We start from the raw sequence: 22207 nt of genomic DNA, 5'->3' as shown, positions 1-22207 counted from the left end.
CCCGCCAATATGCACCTGCATTCTCAGGGCTTGGGCAGTGACTCAGCAAGTCTAGGGTTTACAGCTGGTTTCTAGGTTTACAGAGGCTCTGCATGCTCATCTGCACCTGGCAGCAGCCTCCTTTGCTGAAATCAAATATAGAAGCAAGGAACAAACTCCCACAAATACACGCTGCAAGATTTACACAGCCTGCTTTAGTGGATTTTGCTAATTATCCAAGATAATAAACGTTCAGCACATACAGATGCAACAGATACGCTCAGGAGAAACACTGGATCATTGTGTCACCTAATTGCCACCAAAACAGCAAATGTTTGTTCGCAGAAGTTTCCAGAGGGTTGGCAAGGAAATGGCAGGCTGGTTTTGAAAGCACATCTTGTGCATGCATGGATACCAACATAGGCAAAGAAAAGGCGCACGGGTAGGAGTTTCACCTGGGTGATGGGCTGTTCTGGACATGTTCTCCCAGTCCCCAGAAAGCCTCACACCCATCAGCAACTGCCCTTCCTCAATAGCAGGGACATCCTCTGGAAGAAAGGCCCCGACTGACCTTGTACATCTTTGACAGCATGCTCACAGCTACTTTTGAGACAGTGATTTTCCTAAGGGACCTGCTGAAGATAATTAATCTATTGACCTGTGAAAATTCTTCCTCATGGAATTATACATGTCTCCATGGCATGTGTGAATAACAGGCTTGCTTTGCTTAAAGGAAAAAGTTGGGGGTGGTGTCCTGGACAAATGAAAACCTAAGTCCATGTGTTGAAGGAAGAGGTCTAGGTAGCAGCAGGAACAGACAAAATTTCAATTTCACTGCACAGCAATAAAATCCTCCTTTAAGAACAAACCATTAGCACCCTTTACTAAGTGAAAAAACAAGTATCAGAAGCAGACACAGATAAAGAAGAGGGACATTTCTTCCATATCCTGGCAGTGAAATTTATCTTCTAATAGTAGAACTGCAAGTTTGCTGCGATTAAGAGAGACTCTTCTTACAGAAACTGGGTCAATACAGAGCCATTCCCACACATGCTACAGAGAAATTAAGACTCTTGAGATAACCTTTTCCAGCAAGAACGGACAAGAGCTCATAAATTCGTACTGTACTGAACGTATCTGTTGCATCTGTATGTGCTGAACATTTATTATCTTGGATAATTAGCAAAATCCACTAAAACATAACAAAACGCACCCAGAAGGCAGTAACCAACATCCATATCAGATTTGTTTTGGCAGCAGCCCCTAGCATGAGCATTTATCATTTCATAATAAACTCCCACCTATTTAGACCACTGTACACAATAAAGATTGGGGTGGCTGAATAACTTTCCCAAAGTTGCAAGACTTGTGCTGCCTTCAGCAGTCATCCCTGAGCAATTACCACGCAAAACAGGTACATAGGGTATCACTCTGACCTCAAGTCACCCAGGCTCAAATGCCAGCTACTATTTTTAACAGATGATCCTGTCTGTGGCTTACAATCTCTTGAAATAGCCTTTACTAGTGGCCAGAAAAGATTGGGAGGGGAAACAGTACGAGAGAACAGAGCAAGGCAATCTTTCCTTGAACTTACTGGTTTTTCAAATGCTGTAGATTTGCCTTTTGGCAATGGCTATGCAAAGTGCTACAGCTATGCAAAGGAACCCACAATTTAAATCTCTTGGGTTTCTCCAAATCGAAGAGGATGCAAAATTATGTTAATCAAATCTTCAGACAACAGCAGAGAAAAAAGGAATTCATCTCTATTTTCACATCCCAGCGCCCTTTGACAACTGCTTACACCTTCCTGCCAGTTCCAGCATCTGCCATTGCATCTGTGGCTAAGCATAATAGCCAGATCACCTGTATCACTTCTTCCTGCGTAAATCAGCTGACATCTTACAAAAAACCCCAAAACTTTCCTGTCCTAACCCTCTGCTTGTTACTCCAAAGAACTGAGGGCATTTCTAGACCAACTTACCCCAGTATTCCAATATTTCAGACCTACTTACCCAACACTTCTAGTATTTCACAACAGAAAAAGAACAAGAACAACATTCTTGAAGGGTAGGGAAAATAATTAGGTCATTGCATTGTTGACAATTACTGGAAAGGAGGTTGCACAGCTAGCTGGCTTTGTATTGCTGCTATCCAGAATAGATAAGAACTGATGGATGCTTTGTGGGATGGAAGAAAGCGGGAGAAAGAGACACCAAAAAAAAAAAAAAAAAAAAAAAAAGATGTTGAACAGCTAGCTGGCTTTGTATTGCTGCCATCCAGAACAGATAAAAACTGATGGACGCTTTGTGGAATGGAGAAAGCGAGAGAAAGAGACACTGAAAAAAAGAGAGTAATTTTTTTCATCTCTTCTAGATAAATTCTTCAAAACACTTAGATGAAAACAGTATTTTCTTCTACTTCTGGAAAGAAAAGCAGAAGAGGGAAGAACCTCTAATTTACAGTGCACAGCTAACAAATCTAAATAATGGAGCCCTCCAAGGCACATCTACTAATGATGAGAAGACCAATTACAGTTCTTGCATCAATAGCTTATACAAACTAATCATCCATCAACAGATTAGTGCTCACATAAAATAAAAATGTAGGATGTATAAATACCAACCCAAAATAACTAGACCCATTCACTGAGGCATAGAAAGCACAGATAGACACAGGAGGTCTAACTTTTAGAGGGTGCACATATATGTACAGATTTACCGGTATTTCGACAACCAAGTGGCTAAAAATTAGTTCCTACTATCCAAAGGTGCCAAGAACCATTTGCAGATGGTTTTGCCACCTAGTCTGCAGGAAATATAAGTAACAGAGCACTAAATATGAATCAGGTAAGGATTTTTTTTCAGTTCATCTGTGAAGTAGCAGCTGTTAGTGTTCCCAAACACAGGGAAGATTTCCAGCTGCTCAGGATTAAGAGGGTAGAAACCTGCCAGTCACACTGACCTACTATCCCGCATCAGCAGCATTGATGGGAAGACAAACACATTCAGGAGCTTTCTTTCACAGATTCGATCTTTGGTGTAACTTTCCAAATCTGACCAGGCAACATCTGTTACCTTCTCAGCAGTTTAAGGACAGCTAGTTTGAGACACTCGAATATCACACTGCTCAACCAGATGACAGAGCCAGAACACAATGTGAAATTATTTACTTAAACTTTAAGGCCTCAAATAACAGCACTAATAAATCAGCCAGGCAAAACCCAGCTGGGTGACCCAGGTAAGTCCTCCTGAGCTCCCTGCTTCCTAGGGCATTGTCACAACTTTGGCCTGAAGGAAAATGCAACAGAACCATAATGCAAGACTTGAAATACAGTTTTCAGGTTTTAAGCATGCAAGTAGCGCAAACTGAACACACCGAGCATAAGCTCCGTCTGGCAGCAGGGAAACACTGAGCCATACGTACCTGAACGCAGGGTAGCGACTCCTACGCACTATTCCCAGGGTTTCAATCACAACTGTGCAAACATGACAAAAGAGCACAAGAGGCACTCCATCAAATTTTGAGTGTGGCAAAACATTTTCTTTACTTAACCCAAAGTGCATCCTACTTTAGAAATAAAGTTTATGAAAGTCAGTGGGTTCCCTGGTGGAAGTCCAGGAAGTGACTCCTCACCCTCAATAATAAAATTACTGATGTCAGATTCCGTTGCTTGGCTTATTTCCTCTGCAGACGGGTGCCTGGCCCCGCAGCCAGCCACACACCATGTGGAAAGGGAGATGAATATACTGAGAACACCCCGTAGGATCACAGCAATGGGAACTCCACATTTCACAAGAGGACTGACGTCACATAGTCACGGTTTCCCCAAGATTTAACGATGTGTTTCGTAACAAAAAAATTAAAGACTTGGTGGGAAGAAGGGGTTCAGGTCTAGAGCAGGTCCACAGGGAGCAGAAAAGGAAAAAGGACACGTAAAACTTCTTAGGCCATCAGGTACAAGCTGCAGCCTCCATGCTTCATCCTTTCAGGCACCACTTCTTGCACAGCTCACCTACATTTCATCTCCTTTCCATTTCTTTACAGCGCTGGGCTCCGCGATTGCCCACGTGGCAACTTCCATGTCTCCTTTCCCTTTGGAGCACCCCAGCCACCTCTTCCCAGGCAAGGCTTGTGCGGTCTGCCTCCCTCCCTCCCGTGCCTGGCCTGCCCCAGCGCTAACTGAGGCCATCACATCAGCCTCCACACCACAGACAAGTTTCTCGACCACCAACAGATAAGTCCCAATTCAGGAAGGGAGCTGCTCCCCTGCCTCTGAGTAGCCTCTCCACCCCACCAGCCTAAGTAATCCAAAACCAAATCACAGCCATTTTTGTGTGGTTGATTTACACACCTGGGGAGGACGCCGCTTCTCACACCATTCACCCCACCTTCCTAAACCAGAAATCCTTACCTCCTCTACCCTCACATTGCTGTGAGGCTCCCCAAGAGCCACCAGGGCAGCTGCAATACAGCATCTTCTATTAAAAGGGCAAACTCTCAGCATAGGCAGACCACAAGTAGCATAACCTATATTGCCAGCCTAGACCGATTATTGCAAATGGCTGGAGGAGCAATACAAAATACCTTCTGCTGGCTCCACTACCACAAACATGGGTGGGAATACTCTTAGGAGCCTACAGCAGTTACTGACCCCACATTGATAGGGGTTGTTCTCATTTGATAAATGGGACACTTTTGCACACATCGTTTTCTACTGCTTTCTCCATGTGCAAGATGAACAAACTGTAAGAGAGACTGGAATTAACAGTCCATTAGCAGCAGTGCTGCGCAGACAATCATTACTTACCAACGAAAACACAGCACTGAACTATAGCCATGGAAAGCAGTCAAGTGTTCTGGGTGTTTGGGTTTTTTCTTAAACAGTTGGAAGGATTTGTAGAAGGTTTGTCAAAGTCAATTTTCAATTTTCTGTATCCTTGCTTTGAAAATGTGAATCCACCAGATAGTTTTTTGGTTTCTAAAGAGTTAACCAGAAACACTCCTTCAGCCAGGCAAGGTCAGTTGGTTGTTCCACTGTGACTGTGCCAATAATTTTGCTTTTTACTAGCTTCATGGCAAGCTGCCAAACAGGAATGCAAGTCTGTCACAGTTCTGCTGACATTTAATTTTTGCTTCTCAAGTTCCCTCTTCCCTCCACCTCTTTTGCCAAGATAAGCTTATCAGACAATACAAATCAGTCTTAACTCCTTGTTGTCTTAAACACGAGCATGAGGACTTCAGCTTATAAAAGTAGGATCAAAAAGGAGATTCCTTATGACATGGCTACCTCCAATATACCGATGGATAACACATCTAGTGCCTAGGAACCAGAAGGGAAGACCTGGATATCCACCACTGTTGGATCGGGACCCAGAAGCTGTGACCCACACTCAACGCTGCCCTCCTGTCCACAGCAGAAGCAGCTGGTGCTGTGATCCAATTAGCTCTCACTCACTGAGCGAATCTGAATGGGAAACTTGGGTGCTGCAGGAAGCAACACTGGCAAGACCACAGTTTCCAGTTCCTAATTAATTTTTAAGGGTGATTGGCAGTTTTGAACCTCCAAGTTATGTGAATTTAAAAAGCTTTTGTCTCCTGAGCTAAGAAAATTACCATCTGTAACTTTGCACACTTGCCACAGTACTTTCAGACATCTCAAGCTGAACACCTAGAAACTGAGATGCAACGGCCACTTTGGAAAGTTTCATTCATTTATAGGCACTGCAATCCTGATTTCTGCAAAGAATGGTATCAGTCTCATCTGCTGAGGAAGAGTCTTCCAACTAGGTAAGTGTGCTTTTATCTGCTTACACCCCTCCTACCTTCACCATCAAGTGGCTCAGTTCCTCCTCAGTTCCTGTTCTGCAAGATTACAGCAGCTACTTTTCATCCTGATTCACTTTGGATATAAGGTTCATTGAACCACTTGATGCAGGATTCACCCAACAACTTTCAAATGGCTAAACAACCCAAGACAAGATGTCTTAACTCCCTCTGCATTTAAGGAAGACATATGTACCTCAGAAGGCTTTTCAAATGCTCCTACCTCTCACCACTGACTACAGTCAGTGATTAAGGGCCCTAAGTTTTTTGAAGACAGGCAGAATAGAGACCCAGGGTCTGAATATCTGGAAGCTCGCCCCTAATAATTCTTTACCCTGTCAGCTGATTTATTCAAACAGATGTGGCAATCCAGTATAAAATATCACGAGAGAAACATTATTAGTGAGGTGAGAGGAAGGAGCTCTACTACATAAAAACTTGCAGTGAACGGGACAGGTTAGCTGTCCTTGCTGAACACAATCTACTTGTCCGTCAACTGCATTTCCTCTCAGGTATGCCTAGACTTCAGCAGGGAAGAACCGTTGTACATACCGATTCCTGTTTTTCCAAGCCTTTTGAAATAAAAGGGTGCTGCTTAAGAAAGTATGCCAACAACACAAAAAGAAGAATTAGTTGTAAGGCTGAACCAGGAAGAGTGACCCAAGAGGAAGCAGAACGTGTATACCCTTCAACGTACTGCTCTCTGAGCACTTGCTACAAGTGTTCATAGAGATGCATATAGATATGACCTAGCATAGATCTTTCATCTATTTTTGCCTGAAGCAAATTTCCTGACACTCTTTTGTAAAAGCTAAATGAGGCGGGGGGTGAAGAAGAGGAGGGAGTGAGGGGAATACCACAAAGCAAAACCATGTCCCTCCCAAATAAGCTCAGTACTAAAGCTGAGCAAAGCATCCGCACCTACTTCCAACCTGAGCCAGTACTGGGGATTAAAACGTAACTCCTCACCCTGCAAAAAAAAAAAATGCTCAGTAATAGGAGCTAAAGCTTAATTAAAAGCAACACTCCCAGGGCTTTTATTCAGGTTAGGGTCACTACAAATGCATGGATTGTTTTATTTGTGAGGGTGGGTGGGAACAGATTTTTATCAGATTTTTTTTTTTTCCAGCAGAAGCAAAGCAGAAAGGCAAGTCCTTCTGTTCAGTTTGTCCCTGGGTTCACAAGTGATGACGTACAGATAGCAGTGTTTTAATGGCACCTCTCACCCAATGACCCCAAAGTGCTTTTACTTCCCTTAATGAACTCGGCTTCACAGCAGCTTGACAGCTCCATTATACATGGGAACTAAGAGAGAGACAAAGTAATTTATCTACGCCATGCAGCAGCACAAAATCGGCTCCTACCAGCCCAGTGATTTATGCAATAGACCACACGTGCTTTTGCACAGCATCCTGTCCCAGAGCATGCTGTCACTAGGGAGGTAACACACTTCTCAAACTCTATCACCTGCTCAGACACTATTGCGGACACTATTGCATAGGCGCTTTCCAGCCCCAGCCCTGCAAAATGCTAAGTCAACAGTGGCGTAAGACACTCCTTACCTCAGAGGCTCAAGACCTATACTGTTGTTTACATTATTAATGTTTCCCGGCAACTTCACCCTTCTTCCCCATTACCTTTGGGCAAGAAAAGTCTAATTCTCTGATGAGTCAACCAGGGAAGCAGATTGCTAGCAAAAAAAACCCCCCAAAAAACCACCCCAAAAACACCAGACATGGGAAGATAGATCTTCCCAACACTTAGAACGCGGACCACATTCTGGATTATAGGAATTTCATATCGCTGCAACATGGTCATTGCTTGTGTACATACACAATCCTCCGCTATATGCCAAGGTTCTTCCATTGAACATGTGCATTATGGCGTAGGTTAAAGAGCAACATGAAAAGAAAATATGCCAAATGCAAAAAAGAAATACATTAAAATTTGATTAAACAACAAATTTGGATCAAAATGCTCCAAAACAGTAAGGTGTGCCTGTGTTCAACACAAAAGGCCCACTGGCATACCAAATGAGGAATCACAACGAAGTTGTCTTGGCAGAAGTTGCATGAAATCTACGGGGGCAAGAATGCTAGCCAGCTCTCACTTCAGTCTCAGCAAAAGCTGAATATTACTGCTTTGGTGCCAACAGACAGCATCCGGATTCCCTTTGCCACCGCTTCAGAGGTCGAAGCACTCAAATCCTAACGCTAAGGGACCATTGTTCTGTTAAAGCAAAGTTTCACCCTGAGACAGGCCAAGCTGAAATTCTCTTGGCATACATTACACAAACAAGATGCTACAGGACTCTTGCATGGAAGAATTAATTTGTTTTGAATTCACCATTTTCTGGCAACAGAGGATTGCACAAGATGGGGGATAAAGGTGAGGAGACAAAAGGGCTCAAGGTCCTAAAGCTTCTCCAGAGAAGTTCTATTTTTTGCTGACCCCACATCAGTGCCCTCATACCATTTTAATGGGTTTTATCTTAATAAATGAAACATGTATTTCCAGAAGAGAATCATGCTGGTGCCAAGTGAAAACAAGCTTCTTGGTATGACTAAATACAGCTTGCATCAGCCAACTCACCCTACAACTGACATCTTAAATGCAAGTAACTTTGGACGACTCCTGCACTTCTGCCAAACTCAATGTCATTAATTATGCAGTTCTTTGTTCCCAGAAGACTTCATTTTACAGGTCATATTTTTACTTCCCTTTACTGAGAACAACAAACAAGATTTTACACTTCCCTTTCTCTTACAAGCACAGTCATGCATTTTTCCCTTATTGTTTAATTAAGGCTGTTTCAACCACCAAGAACCTTGTGCCTATGTTTTCAGAGGCAGTCTAATGGCTCTAAAATAACTGTAAAGACAGAAGGTGAAGACAGTCTTCAGATGCTAGATGTTTTTATAAAGTTGAACAGAAAAATATCAAGCTACTCCCATGATTTCTCCACAATTTTACAAATCAAAGTATAAAAGAAAGATGCAGGCTAGCACCTGAACGTATTAATATTCTGGTACATTCCTCCAGTTTCATATTTCCCTACCTACCCCTTCCCCCTGCTTTAATACAGCAAATTTGCTCCCAGTTAAACAGAAATTTTCTAGACTAAATTAAGACTAGAAAAACTCTTTAGGCAGATGCTTTACTGACAATTGGTACTAATCTTTCCAGTCTCCTGGTTTCCAGATAGATTCGCTGTCCTTCAATGCCAATATTCCTCTTGGCCCTCACATCTTCTATTTCAAGATTTTATTAGACAAAGAGCCAAAGGGAAACCAGGGGCCATCTTCCAGGTCTATCTGCTGAGCAGATACAAAGAGGCAGCTCTGTTCCATGACTGGCTCCATAACACAAAACGGAAAAAAGTGAAAGGAACAGTTAGAAGGGGAATCCCTGCTTTAAAAAAAAAAAAAAAAAATCCTATCGAGGAATTAAAAGAAAATTGAGTGTGTAGCAAATTAGCAGATCTGGGATAAATAGCATTTCAACCTAGCTAATGACAGAATGGATTGGGAGAAAAATATTATTCTCTCTAACAAGCCAAATACCAGAGTAACGATTCTACAAATCTAAGGACCTTCAGTGGTTTGGGTTTCTTAGTGGTCTTGCAAAGCACCTTTGAACCAGCATGACTGAATGGATTTCAGGGGTAGCAAAGACACAGCAATAAAAAATTCCATTTTCAGGACATAATCTGCTGCCAACTTCAGGACAGAGGACAAAGTTCACTGCTCTCAGTGCCTGATGTTACAAACCTCAAAGTCATCTGATTTTTTTTTACTGCAGGCATTTCTACCATTGACTTTTCCAAGTATAACTCTTGAAGTCCTATGCATACTGTGCCTTACATAGCTATTTACAGTAATAGAAGTATAAGATCATACTCGAGGCGGGGTTTTGGGCTTTTTTTGTTTAAATTGCACATACTAATTAACACAATATAAACAATTCCTTGATCTTATTTTGTTACTAACTTCCTCTCTTTCTCTAGCTCACTAGTAGTTTATCTCTAACACACACCATAGGCCCCATGAGCAGGGATTGCTTTCAGAGCAGTTACAGATGAGTAGTAGATACCACGCTTACTGCGCTTTGAAGCAGAGTTTACCTATTTGCCACGCTGCTTCCAGTCTGAAGGATTAAGCCCAATAACCCCTACACATCATCCCCACTGCCTGAGACAACGGCTGCAAAACAGTGCCATGCAATTTAAAGGATCAACATGGTTACATATTATCTTGCATGCCACATCCCATCAACCAATTCCTGCTTCATCAGCTTTCAAATCGATGAAGCTTGCGTTCATGCCTCCCTTTCCTGTGCCTTGTTCTGAGGATGTATTCTCTCCTCTCCCCTTCTCTCATCCTGCGAGTTTACTTTCTGCCTTCTGGCACACACCAACACTACTTTTCTCATCCCTCAACCTCATCCCCTACCTATTTTTACAAACAAAATCCTTCTGTAATTTTCATGTATTTCACACATGCTACCCCATCTCTCACTCTCCCCTTGAACACAATCACATCCTGGCTACCCAGCCACAGATGCCACCCCACACATCCTTCCAGCCAAGCACAGAAGCAGCAGCTCTAGGCAACTCTTCCTCTACTTCTGCCTCTCCCTGCCTCAAGAGAAAATAGAAGTAGCACCCAGGAACAGCCTCCCCTCCTTGGGGAAAAAACAAAGAGCCTCAGACACCAGCAAACACCATTACAGACACCAAGCAGAAGCACTGCCTAAGCCACCACACACTCAACTCTCAGCTACTTTTTCCCAAAAGTGAGAAGCTGCCTGACATCTCACAAGCTTTCTTGCTTTCCCTGCAGCCAGTAGATCACACCCTTACTTCCACGCCTCATCCTTCCCTGCCTCAGCCACACAGGCCTATCAATAATTAAGTAGTAGTTGGGCAAGGGAGGTAAGGTCCTGATGACAGTACAGAAAGCAGAGCTCAGTTTCTCCCCAAACCAACATATTTTAGAGCCGTTTTTTTTTCAGCACAACCTAATCAGCACCAAACCCTGCAGGTTTCCCCAGTCTGCCCCACTCCAGCCTCTTTCCCAGCAGCTTCCAGTTGCAGCCATTTAGCTGCTGAGCATTTTGCTTTAAGAAGAAAAAGCAGATACACGAAGTCTAAACTGCGTTTTCAAATAATTACAACTACTGATAGGAAAGAGCAGGGCTTTGAAAGGCCATTGATAATGAGAGGAGGACAAAACTAGTCTTTTGCTATTGATCGCTTGTGTCTGCTGTAGCTGTTCTTGGACTGAAAAACATGTGCAGCTGTGGCTGTGAAGAAACACATTTTTGCCATCGATTCACATGGCTGACATACAACTCAAGACATAGACCAGTGTCAGCCAAGTGCATATGCTTAAGATGTTATTAATAGCAGGAAAGCAATACAATCAGTATGTGCTCTCCAATTACCAGCACAAGCGTATAAGGCAGAAAGTTCTCACCTGCCTGGCCACCCTCCGAGCTTCCCAGTAAGGTTTAGAGTCTTCTACAGCTTTTCCAATCTTCTTTACCAGTTCATCCAGTTTTACTGTTGCTTCAACCAGCACGGAGCGGAACTTCTGGCGTGCATCCTTCAGAAAGGAAAGAAAGGACGAAGACAGATTAGAGCTTTAAAATTTATTTCTATCTGTTTGTTCCTACCTTCAGGTTGCTCTTTAGATTCACACACGAGCTGACAGATTCAAAACAGTTAACGGCATTTCGACTAAGCCAGAATACCCCAGTAGAGGTAATAACAGGAACCCAGAACGGCATATGAAAGCTAGCATCCTGGGCACCAAATCTTTGTCTTTCAGAGACAGCTTCTATACAAAGCCTGCAATAGCCTGTGCTAGATGTCACCTCTGGCAGGGTTTCTCAGAGAGGAATAGCTTGGAAATGACTTGCTCGGTGAGGAGGCAAACAGCAGCGTAACAAGTTCTGAGAGGGAGTTCAATGGCAAAGACATCTCACCTAGACAATGCTAGAATGGGGCTAGCAGGCAGGCCAAAGCCCCACAGCAGGCTGGCAAATCAGCTAGAATCAGCATTTCCTAAACCTTAGCATCTTACACCCCTGGTAGTGTTCCCCCCAGAGACATCATTTCACAATGCAAATGAGGACGGACAGGATCTGCTTTCTGCAGGAAGAACTGGACACTCCCCACATAGTATATTTTCAAGTCAGCTCCTCTTTTCTTTTATAAACACACCCTACTTACTTCAATAGCAGCAAAAAGCTTCCAGGTCTTCGTGGCAAGACTTCTTGCCATAGAAGCCCATCTTTTCAGCTATGGTTTGTAGCAATGGGTAAGGACGCCCACTTTCCTTTTGATTGTTATTATTTACTACATTTAAGAAAAGTAAATTACAGCTACTTCCAAACTGGATGAGTTGCCCTCTTTACATGATTAGCCAAAGCAATTAAAATATTTTCTCTATTCCACTGAAATTTCCACACCTTTAAGCAAAGTGATTCTGATTTCGATCTCAGCATCCAACACAGGCTCTAAATCAATAGAATTATTGCAGAGAGATGCAAATTCAGGCTGGGACCTGGCCCAGGATTTAAGGAGACGAAAAGGAAGGGCCACGTGAGCTCCTGACAAGCCTTGTAATTCTAATTAGAGAGCAGGATTTACAGACTGCTGGAGTGACATGTTGATTATCAGGAAGCAGCTGGCTTGAAGAAGTGCTCCAATTCAGGAGGTTTTTGTCATTATTGTTGAGGATTTCTAGAATGCACAACTGTTTATTCATTGGAAGAATTAAAATACATTGGAACCTACCACTATGCTCTCAGAAGTGGAAAAAAACTGCAATAATACATTAGTTTTTACAGAAAAAGCAACATACTTCAGTAAAAGCTTCTTTGCTTCCTTTTTAGTGTCATCTAAAACCTTAACCAGCACTGGTAATATTTTAGTCCAATGCAAATAGCTTTAGATTCTTAAGGTACTCCAATTTATTCTAAGGAAGTATTCAAATGAGTAACAAGGTCAAAAATGGAGAATTAAATGCACATTAACTTATTATTTTATTAACTCCAATCCAGTCAATAATCTCATTGCTTAGTGAAAGCCTGAAACGTATCATTCAAACAACATGTATCAAGTCAATGATTTTCTCAGTGAGAAGAGTTTGAGTATTTCCAATTAAAATACCGGATGATATACGGTTCACTGCTCAAAATGAGTTTCAAAAGTAACTGAAGTAAGACTGCAAGCACGATGACTGTATTGCAAGAAAAACGTTAAGTACTGAAGTATATTTAACAAAAAAGTTTTTTCCTACAAGTGCAGGAACAAAATTAGAAACTCATTTCTAAATGAGTGAGCCTGAAGGTTTGTTTTTCACTTTCTTTGTGAAAGCTCCATATTAGGATACTAGTTGTGGAAAGCAAATAGTTAAAGAAAAACATAAATGTATATGCATTAAGTAAAAAAAGCCCTATGCAGTGACTCATCAAAAAATTCAGTTCCCATGTTTGTAAGATAAGCACTTGGAACAAAGAAACCATCACTACCAAATCTGTGCTTAGAGACCTACCCCAAATTTATTCATGTAATAATTACGTACACTCTTATCCAATAGGAAAAAGAGGACTAGTCTCCACCTGGTGTTTAAAAAACAGGAAAAAAAAACCAAAAAACACCAAGAACAGAGCAGTCAAACTAACAGCAACTTCTGTACCCATTAATCTCCCACCAACTCAGATGAAGCACATACAAATTACTAAACTGTAACTACTCCTGTAACCGGCACCTGAGGCAGAGATCTTGCTAAGCACATGTTTATCCGTGAGCACAGCCCACTTCACACAGTAGCTAGTTACACAGAATAGGGAGCTTCAGCTGAGGAATATATTGGTGTGAACTTCTAGTTTATCATTTTCCTCAAAAGATGCCTGCTTCCTATTTTGAGGCTTTATTTGGGTCCGACGATCCTTATTTTTTCCAGTTAAGAACAATAACGAAAACCAAAACACACCAGGAATTTATACCCATGTCATCCATCACATGACTTATTTTAAATGGCCTTTATTCTCAGGCTCCTGACTGTCAGGAACACAAGCCTGCAGGCTCCGCCACCTTCTGCATGAGAGAATAAGCAGATGCTCGTACTCTGCTGGGATCAGTCCCCCTACCAAAGGTTTCCAGCCACCCCCTTCGAACACAGCAACAAGATGCTGAGATCTCTGAGAAGGTGTAATGCCAAACCCATGCCCTCTCCTGCACTACCCACACTTTTACTCTCCACTACCCCCAACTACGCTACAAAAGCAAACGATCCCACATTGTATATCTACACCATGTGTGCTCTGGCAGCAACCCAGTGAATTCACACCACCGAGCCTCCTCAATCCAAACCGATTCAGCTCTAATGGTCTCAGTGACCGCAGCTCCTACCTGGGAGTTATAGCAACATCTCCCATGAGCAGGGGCACAGCTCCCTCCTGCAAACACGCAGCCACACTCAGTGCGTCGACTCAGCGTGTCAGCCCTGCCACGTGCTGACAGAGCATCTGTAAAAGTCATCACCCTTGGGACAGTGCAAAATTCCCCTGGCAAGTGCCCCTGGGAAAGTTTAAATAAGAAATACAGGTGCAGCAGCTATTTTTACTCTTCATGTGAAACTGGGGAGGTCAGAAGCACCAAGGCACTTGCACCAGGAGCACTGGGCTTGGTGCACTTGCTACTTACGTGACATGAAAAGCACATCTGTGGTTCAAGGGAAGGATGGGCCTGTGGCAGTAACTTGGGAATCAATTTAATTCCCTGCTCTACGCCCAGCTTCCTGTGTTACTGTCAATGAGACGCTTTGACCCACATGTGAAGTGGTTCAAAGCTATAAATCCTCTTAATGGCGTTTTCTGTAAGAACACTCACATAAAAAACTTAGAGGCTCAGGAATAGCACAGCAGTGCAGTTCATCCATGGTCCCTAGCACAAGGGAAGCCTTACACCTGTGTAAGGAAGACAACCACACCACCTTCAACTTACTTATCAAATCCTCTGGTGTGATGTGCCTCCTTACAAGTGTTACTATTTAACTGCCAAACTCTTGCTTCATTCAGATCTTTACCTAGCACACATGGATAACAGAAAAAGGAGAAGACAACAATTCCTGCAATTGCTGCCATGAGCAAAACCGAGACAGCGCAGCATATGCCATGCAACTTTTCTAGCACAGTCTCAATCCCTAGTTTCTGTATTTCAGTTTCTTGAAAGATGATGCTTTCCCAGCAGAAACACTAGTTATTGACAAAAGCAAGCATGTAGCCTTAAGTATAAAATCTGTGAGTCACACTCACCATTTCTGGGTTTGTTTTTTTTTTTTTGGAAAAACGCACGTGGGTTTGTTTTTCTCATCACTGCACTGAATACATACACAGACCAGATAAAATGTAACAGAAGCAATGCAACTGACAAAAGACATCTCAAACACCCAGACAACATTTCAAGAGCACCTTTCCCCCTCTACTCACTCATAATTTTCCGTGATCATTTTTAAGAACACCTTATTACTGATTTTGCAAACAGAAAGGCAATAAATTGAAAGCTGACTGGCTAACATTTCCAACGTTTTCTCTCTCCTATTTGCTCAAATGAGATGATGACAAACTTTTTTAAAGCTGGACAAAAGCTGATTAAGGCACTTTACCCTCAATGCGTGTCGCAAGGTGCAAAAAAAAAAAAGTAGCAGTCGAAACTTCTCACTTAATTTATAGTCTTAATAACTAGACCCTCACTACCTAGGTATTTGTCATACACATGCTCTACCAGGCATAGCACTTAGTGCATCACATGAACAGCTGCAGTTTACTTTTCAACATCTTGTTCTACGGCTGCAAGAGCTCCACTCCCATCAACTTACTTCCTGGAAATCCTTAGCACTTTTCTCCCAAATGATAGATTTCACAAGCACAGTTTTAGGGAGCATGCCAGACTTCTACCCCATATATGCATTTGCTGCAATAGTTCATTATTAAAAGCAGACGTTTTTCCCAGTAACTTGCTGTTGGGCAGCTATCTGCTACTGCACCACTTAACGACAGGCCATCCATACAGCAGCATTTTGGAGATCCACCCTCAAATGTGGAAAGAAACTAAACCACAATTTTACACTTACACTGCACCTGTTGGAGAATAAAGCATGCTTCTTTTCCTTTCTCATGAGTGATGGTGATGAGCTGGTGTTAGATGCCAGATGACAGGCAAATAACTATTTCTGCCCATCAAACGAAGTGTGTATTTTCAAACAATTTTCTTTTAAAAATGAACTTAACACATCAACTGGGTATGAAGCATCTTAGAACCAAGCACATCTATATTTCATTTATAAAGGTTGTCCTATGACCTTTTTGCCAATTTGGTGTGCAGAACCTCCAACAACCCATTAAACCAGCCTGGGAGGTGCATGGAAAATGAAACTGCTGACTGAGAGACAAGCTTCATCTATTTCCAGGGGGCAGGCAGTATCCATACCTGCCTTCCTCTGCTACAGAGATCTACCAGTTGCAAGAGCTCATTTTCAAGTTAAAATAGCATCAGTATCAACAATGTCCAAGTGTGAAAGCAGGTAGGCTTCCCAATTACATACACATCAGATCGATGCACATGCACATGCTCAGAAATCTACCTCAGAGCATCAAACAGGTTAGTGACATTTTTAACATCTATTTGGTGCCTGAGCAGTTCAAGTAAACCAGACTGACTACCAAACGAATATTTAAAAATGAAGTGCAAGGAAGGGCTTAAGTAACATCTCTTCTAATTTTTAAGCATAGGGAAAAGTCTTTTTTTCCACACAGCTACTAATTTGCCATCTAAGAACAATAAAAATTGGTATTTGGAAGCTGCTCTAACATCCTGCTTGCAGACAGTTACAGACTGAGACTACAAATACACTAGTATTTTTAGGCCTCTCAGAAGAAGGGAGAGGAAAGCAGGCAGGGGAAGGCACTGGGTGCTCCTTCCAAAACAAGATTTCTCTGCCTAACCCTTCCTCCCTCCCTTATGCTAGAAACCCATCTCTGCTTCAAGAATGTGAGTCAAGTAAAGCCCTTTGACTCACTCGGGCAACAAAATCTTTCCAGAGCCATAGCAAAGGAAGGAGCCTTTCCTTACTCATCCATGGATGAAAGCAGAAGGCAAAACAACGCGCAATCCACAGGCAAGAGCCATTTCCTGTGGAAAAAAGTAAACTATAAAGAGACACTAGCGCTGGACAAATCCATCATGCATATATATCACACTCCAAAAACCAGCAGGAACATCAACCAGTGAGCTGCTTCTCCCTTATCTACATACTCTTTTGAGCACTGGAAAATGCTGCACAGGGATGCTGATAAGGTGGTGGATATTTCTACAGATAGACATTTCCCCAGGCCAAGCAGGCGTGCTCAGAATGAGACTCCTGCCACTGACGGGCCATTTTTCTAAAACTTGAAAGATTGAGGATTTTTTTTAAAAGTCTACCTAAAATTCTTGTGTGTGACAGGGTCAAAAGCTTGAGGTTTACCCCAAAACCAAGTATGTTAGTGAGGAAGTAAGAAGAGCACCTCTAAATAAAATAGCCCTTCCCTTTCTGAGAGGGGTTCAAATGCTGACAAAGCTCACAAGTGAAAGAGCACCACAGCTGATACACCCCTTTCCTTTGACTCTCTATTCAACACCAACGCAGGGTGACCTTTAGGATAAATCCAGGACTAAAAGTAACACAGAGTCTTGCAGATCAGGACTAGAGGATCTAGGCAAGCATAGGAAGGATCCTAACCAGGCCCTACTTATAACAAGCATGGCTGAAAGCAGCACTGTTCAGCTCTAGTTTTCATGTGCAGTTGTCTCCCCTTAACAAACACTGGCAAGCTCATAGCTCTAGCAACACAAAAACGCTAACAAAAACCACATTTGGGATAGCTGGGATTCCAGTGGTAATTTTAATGGTATGTGCTGTATTTCCCCTCCCCGCAATGCTGCCAGAGGGTCCCTGGGTGAATTTGCTACATCTGAATTGTACTTTCAGGAGCCAAAGACGTGTATGAGTTAGCTGGACAGGCGCGTCATGCACATTTGTTAAGTACATTTGCAACTCCTGATGTGAGTTCAGATGGAGATGCATTTCCAATAAACAGGAAAAAAGCTCAAATAGCAAGGCGCCACTCTAACTTACATTTGGCCAAAACATACTTCTATCTCCACTGCAAGATGTTTCCCCCACCTCCTCACAGACACTTCAAACATAAACAGGGACATTAGCGAAGCCAAGTGTTAAATCCCTCGGAGGACCCTTATCATCCTTTTGCTGTGTCAGTAATGCTCAGTGTTGCACTTAGTATGAGCAGCATTATGGATTTTAAATCAAGCCTAATCAAAGATTCATTAACAGGCAATACATTAACGCAACATATAACTACCAGCCACTCAGTGCCCTTTAGCAGCTCCGCAATTCCTGAACAGGCTGTGAGCATCATCAGGTCAGGATATCTCTCCAGGGTTTAATAGGATAGGTCAAAAGAGCACAAAATGAGTAATTATATCAAGTAAAAGAATAGATGTAGCCAACTTCAACATATCTGTTCAATTCATGTCACACATGTAAATCCACCCCTCACAGGTGGTTTGGGTGCAGAACTTATTTTAAAAGATTAAAAAAAAGGCAGGCTGCTCAACTTAAAAAAGATCGCATGGCAGTTTGGGTGCAGAACTTCTTAAAAAAAAAAAAAATGGCAGGCTGATCAACTTAAAACAGAATTCCCCATTTTATCGCCTCTGTGAGCAGCAAACACCGATATTTTCTACATCATTCAAACACAGATACGTCTGTGGCTACACCAAGAGAGTGTAGTCTCAAAATCTTAGAAGCTTCTACTGATTTCAGCCCCGTAACATTTCCATCAGGTAAAGCAGCATTTTTACTTCCATTTTGCAGATGTAGACCTGAGGCACAGCTAGAACTAAAATATGGGGTTTAGAAGCATTTAACCTACAGCCTTTTTTTCCAGTTAATGGGAACTGGAGACAGTCAGCAGTCCCATTTAGAGCGACTCGTGCAAAGCTACAGGAAGTCCAGAACAGACTCACAGTACTTAGATGCCACAAGGTTACTCTTCCTGCTTATCAGAGAGTACATCAAGTCACAAAAACATGGGTGTCTTTTTCTGAACTTCCTTCAAAGAAATATACTTTTGACTCAAACGCTCCCATTGCTTTTCCAGATTATTCTGAGAAAAAATTCAATAGTGGGAATGTATGGACCACAAAGTAACGCTACAGGAAGCTGGCAATCAGCATCTTGTGCTGTAAATAGCCTAATGATACTGCCTACGTTCCCATTAAAGTCAACTATGATCAGATACTGAAAAGAAAAAAATAATAATAGAAGAATAGGATAAATATAACTCCATTGTCTGGTTAAAAAAACCCACCTCTTTCTTCTAATGAAATATCTTGCAATAGTAGCAACACCACAAACTAGGAAGGGGTAGCAAAAGGGACCCAAAGCAGCTAGTAACAGCCAAAATAGCAAATCTTCAAAGGCAAACTCAGCATGGCTCTCCCAGAAGCCCACATTTTCAGCAGCATTCAAGGATTTCGGAAGTCTTTGAAGCAGAATGATCCCAGTTCTAAACTCCCCCTTCCAAACTCTGGATTTATCCTCTAAGACTGCTTGGCAAAGCTTTCTTTTCTTGTCCAGAATATGAATGCAGGGATTTTCCTCTAACGACAAGTGGTGAGGGTTTGTTTAATATCTTTCCTCTATAAAGTTCTTAAGTCCATTTAAAATGCATTTATCACCATATATATAAATCAAGCCTTGCTTACATCATCCAATTGCATTTGTCCTCAAAATTTAAGCAGATCAAAAGCAATGAAAATCTTCCCAGATTAAAAATTATGCAGTTGCACGATACCACAAACTGGCTTCACTGCAGTAAGATTTTCGGATGAAAAGCGAAGTGGAAACATTCATGAAAGCATACTGTTGATGATATTTCAACTTAATTCCATCAAACACTGCTTACAGTAAGTACTACAGACAGATCTGCAGTAAACATTTAATGACATAGAGGTAGAAAGCATCATATAATTATTCTCTGCACTATCTGACACCTAATATTTTTTAGACTAAGTAAAGTAAGCAACAATGTAAGATCAAGCTAATATGGAAACACTGCTCTTTTATTTACAATGACATATCCAGGAGCCTTTCGGCCTTTAGAGCTCAGCATGTGTCACACACACAGCAGCTACAAATCTCCAGGCTCTACAAACACTTGAACACATGAATAATTTTAATCAAGCAGCAAAATCCCATCTTAAGTCATTGGGACTTATTTCATGAGTATGCATTTGCATTATTATTACTATTCTATCTGCTTCATAATATGCCCTCAATGCAAGGTTATGACAAGATTAATGAAATCCAGGCAACTATCCATAGCAGCATCTTTCAATTTCAGTACCTCAGCATGAAATAAGGAGACTGAAAAGATATATATAATGATTTTTTTAAAAAAAAAAATGTATATAAAGAGTCCTGAAGTCTATTTAATTGGTACTGTTGCAGACTAGCATACTGATTTTTAAAGTTCACTCATAAAATTTAAATCAAGTTAGTGACACGGAACAGTTTTCACAGCTGAAATATAGTTTAATTTTGCATAACAAATAGTCCCCCGTTCCACTAAGTTTATTTGCCAATAAATTCATGATCTACATGCCACAAAGCAGAGAAAATGCAAACAAGTAGGGAGAAGAAAATAGCCACATGACAACGCTGCTTTGTTTCCAAAGAAGTTCATAAGCCTATATTCTGTTTGGTGCACACAGTGAATACTTCAACATTTTAAAATACTACCAGGAACCATCCCATGCTCCAGGTACCCATCTCATGAAAACACACACACAAGAAAAAAAAATATATCAACACAGACTTTGACAATTTGAAGATGCAGAATAGAAATCTACAGATTTTAGAGTATGTTCATCATTGCAATCTCAGCGTGTTTTGATACAGTATTCAAAATATTGTAATGTTATCAAGATTATTTAGGACATAAAGTAACATTTTATACCAGTTTTCCTTTAGCAGCATATTCATCTTACACTTCCACTGGCTTTATCTTGTTTTGCAGTTAACAAAAGAAAATTTAGACACACAAGTAGGATAGTTTGTTTTGATTTGTTATTAGATCAATAATGCTGAACCTTCCAGAATAACTGCCAAGTAGCTGAGGTTCAAATTTGGGGCTTTAGAGACAATTTCTTCAGAACTGATTTTTAAGTGTCCAAGAAAACCTCTTTTTCCAACTAGGAAGTCTTTTTCTTCAACGCCTTCAACTTTCCTTCATTATTTTCCTTATTCAGAAAGTAATGACAAAAAAGTCAAAACTAACAAGCTTAAAAAAAAAAAGCCGTCAAGGAGGAGATTCTGGCAGGTAATTGTATGGCAAAGACCTCTTAACCAAATAAACTTTCACTGTCTATAATCACAAGAACACAAACCCCAAACAGTGACTTGTAAAAACAGAACTTGTCTAAGTTTAGTTTCAAAACCTAAGAATAGGGTTTGGCAGTGGGGGGGGTGGGGTTCTCCAAGTAGGGTTTTTACACTGTCAGCATCCCTCTACCTTCTCCCTTTCTGTTCCAGCTGTTAGCTCTATTCACACCTTTAAAAAATCATCACCAGACTCTTGCTGCCAAATTACCATTCAGGATAGCACAATTCAGGAGGGAACCTACTCAAAAATACTGTTCTGTTGCTCACAAAATCCAATATGCACAAAAGGAAAATGCAAGGATGGATTCTGTACCTCCAGCTCCGTCTCTCTCCGATTGATATCATCTGTAGATTGATTTAGTTTTTCCAGCTCCCCCTAAAAAGAAAGAAAGATCAAACACATATTAAGAAATCAGGGGGGAAAAAAGTGTCTGAGAAGGCTCATTCAGCATCCCTACTGAAAACTCACACTGGCTGTGGCTTACAAATTCAGTGAAAAGAGGAAACCTTGAGACATTTAGAATAACTTTGCCACTGGTCTTCTGTTTTGCTACTTACAAGAAAAATAATCAGAGAAGCTCTATAGTTTTATTTTAAGGCAGCACATTTCCTCTTCTGGCTTATTCCTCACTATTAAAAGTAAACATAAGGTACAGTAAGTTCTGTCTTGTTAATCAATATAGTCAGTATCTGCTAGTTTCCAGTGAGATACACCGACCACCCACCCACCCCCCAAAAGGATTAGCATGAAGTTAGTACTATCACAGGAGACATACAGTGAAAGCACATCATTGGTAAGAAACATGTCTTGCAGCATGAGAGGCATTTTACTCTGGATTTTGGCAAACCATTTTAGAACGCAACCAGTCAATGGGACATATGATTAC

The 22207-nt window shown here is 41.5% G+C and overlaps 1 protein-coding gene across 1 annotated transcript in view; it reads right to left on the bottom strand.

Moving 5' to 3' along the window:
* The window catches only part of SH3BP5 (SH3-domain binding protein 5 (BTK-associated)), a 51511-nt gene extending 29816 nt beyond the window's left edge, over positions 1-21695 (bottom strand). The window contains exons 1-2 of the mRNA XM_009581115.1: positions 21634-21695; positions 11280-11408 (exon numbers count right to left, since the gene is read on the bottom strand). The gene's annotated coding sequence lies outside the window, so the exon portion shown is untranslated. The remainder of the gene's footprint in view (positions 1-11279; positions 11409-21633) is intronic.
* Between the last annotated feature and the right edge of the window lie 512 nt (positions 21696-22207).

This window comes from Fulmarus glacialis, unplaced genomic scaffold, assembly GCF_000690835.1.
Source record: "Fulmarus glacialis isolate BGI_N327 unplaced genomic scaffold, ASM69083v1 scaffold16227, whole genome shotgun sequence".
NCBI classification, from domain to species: domain Eukaryota; kingdom Metazoa; phylum Chordata; class Aves; order Procellariiformes; family Procellariidae; genus Fulmarus; species Fulmarus glacialis.
This window is presented reverse-complemented; position numbering and strand designations above follow the sequence as displayed.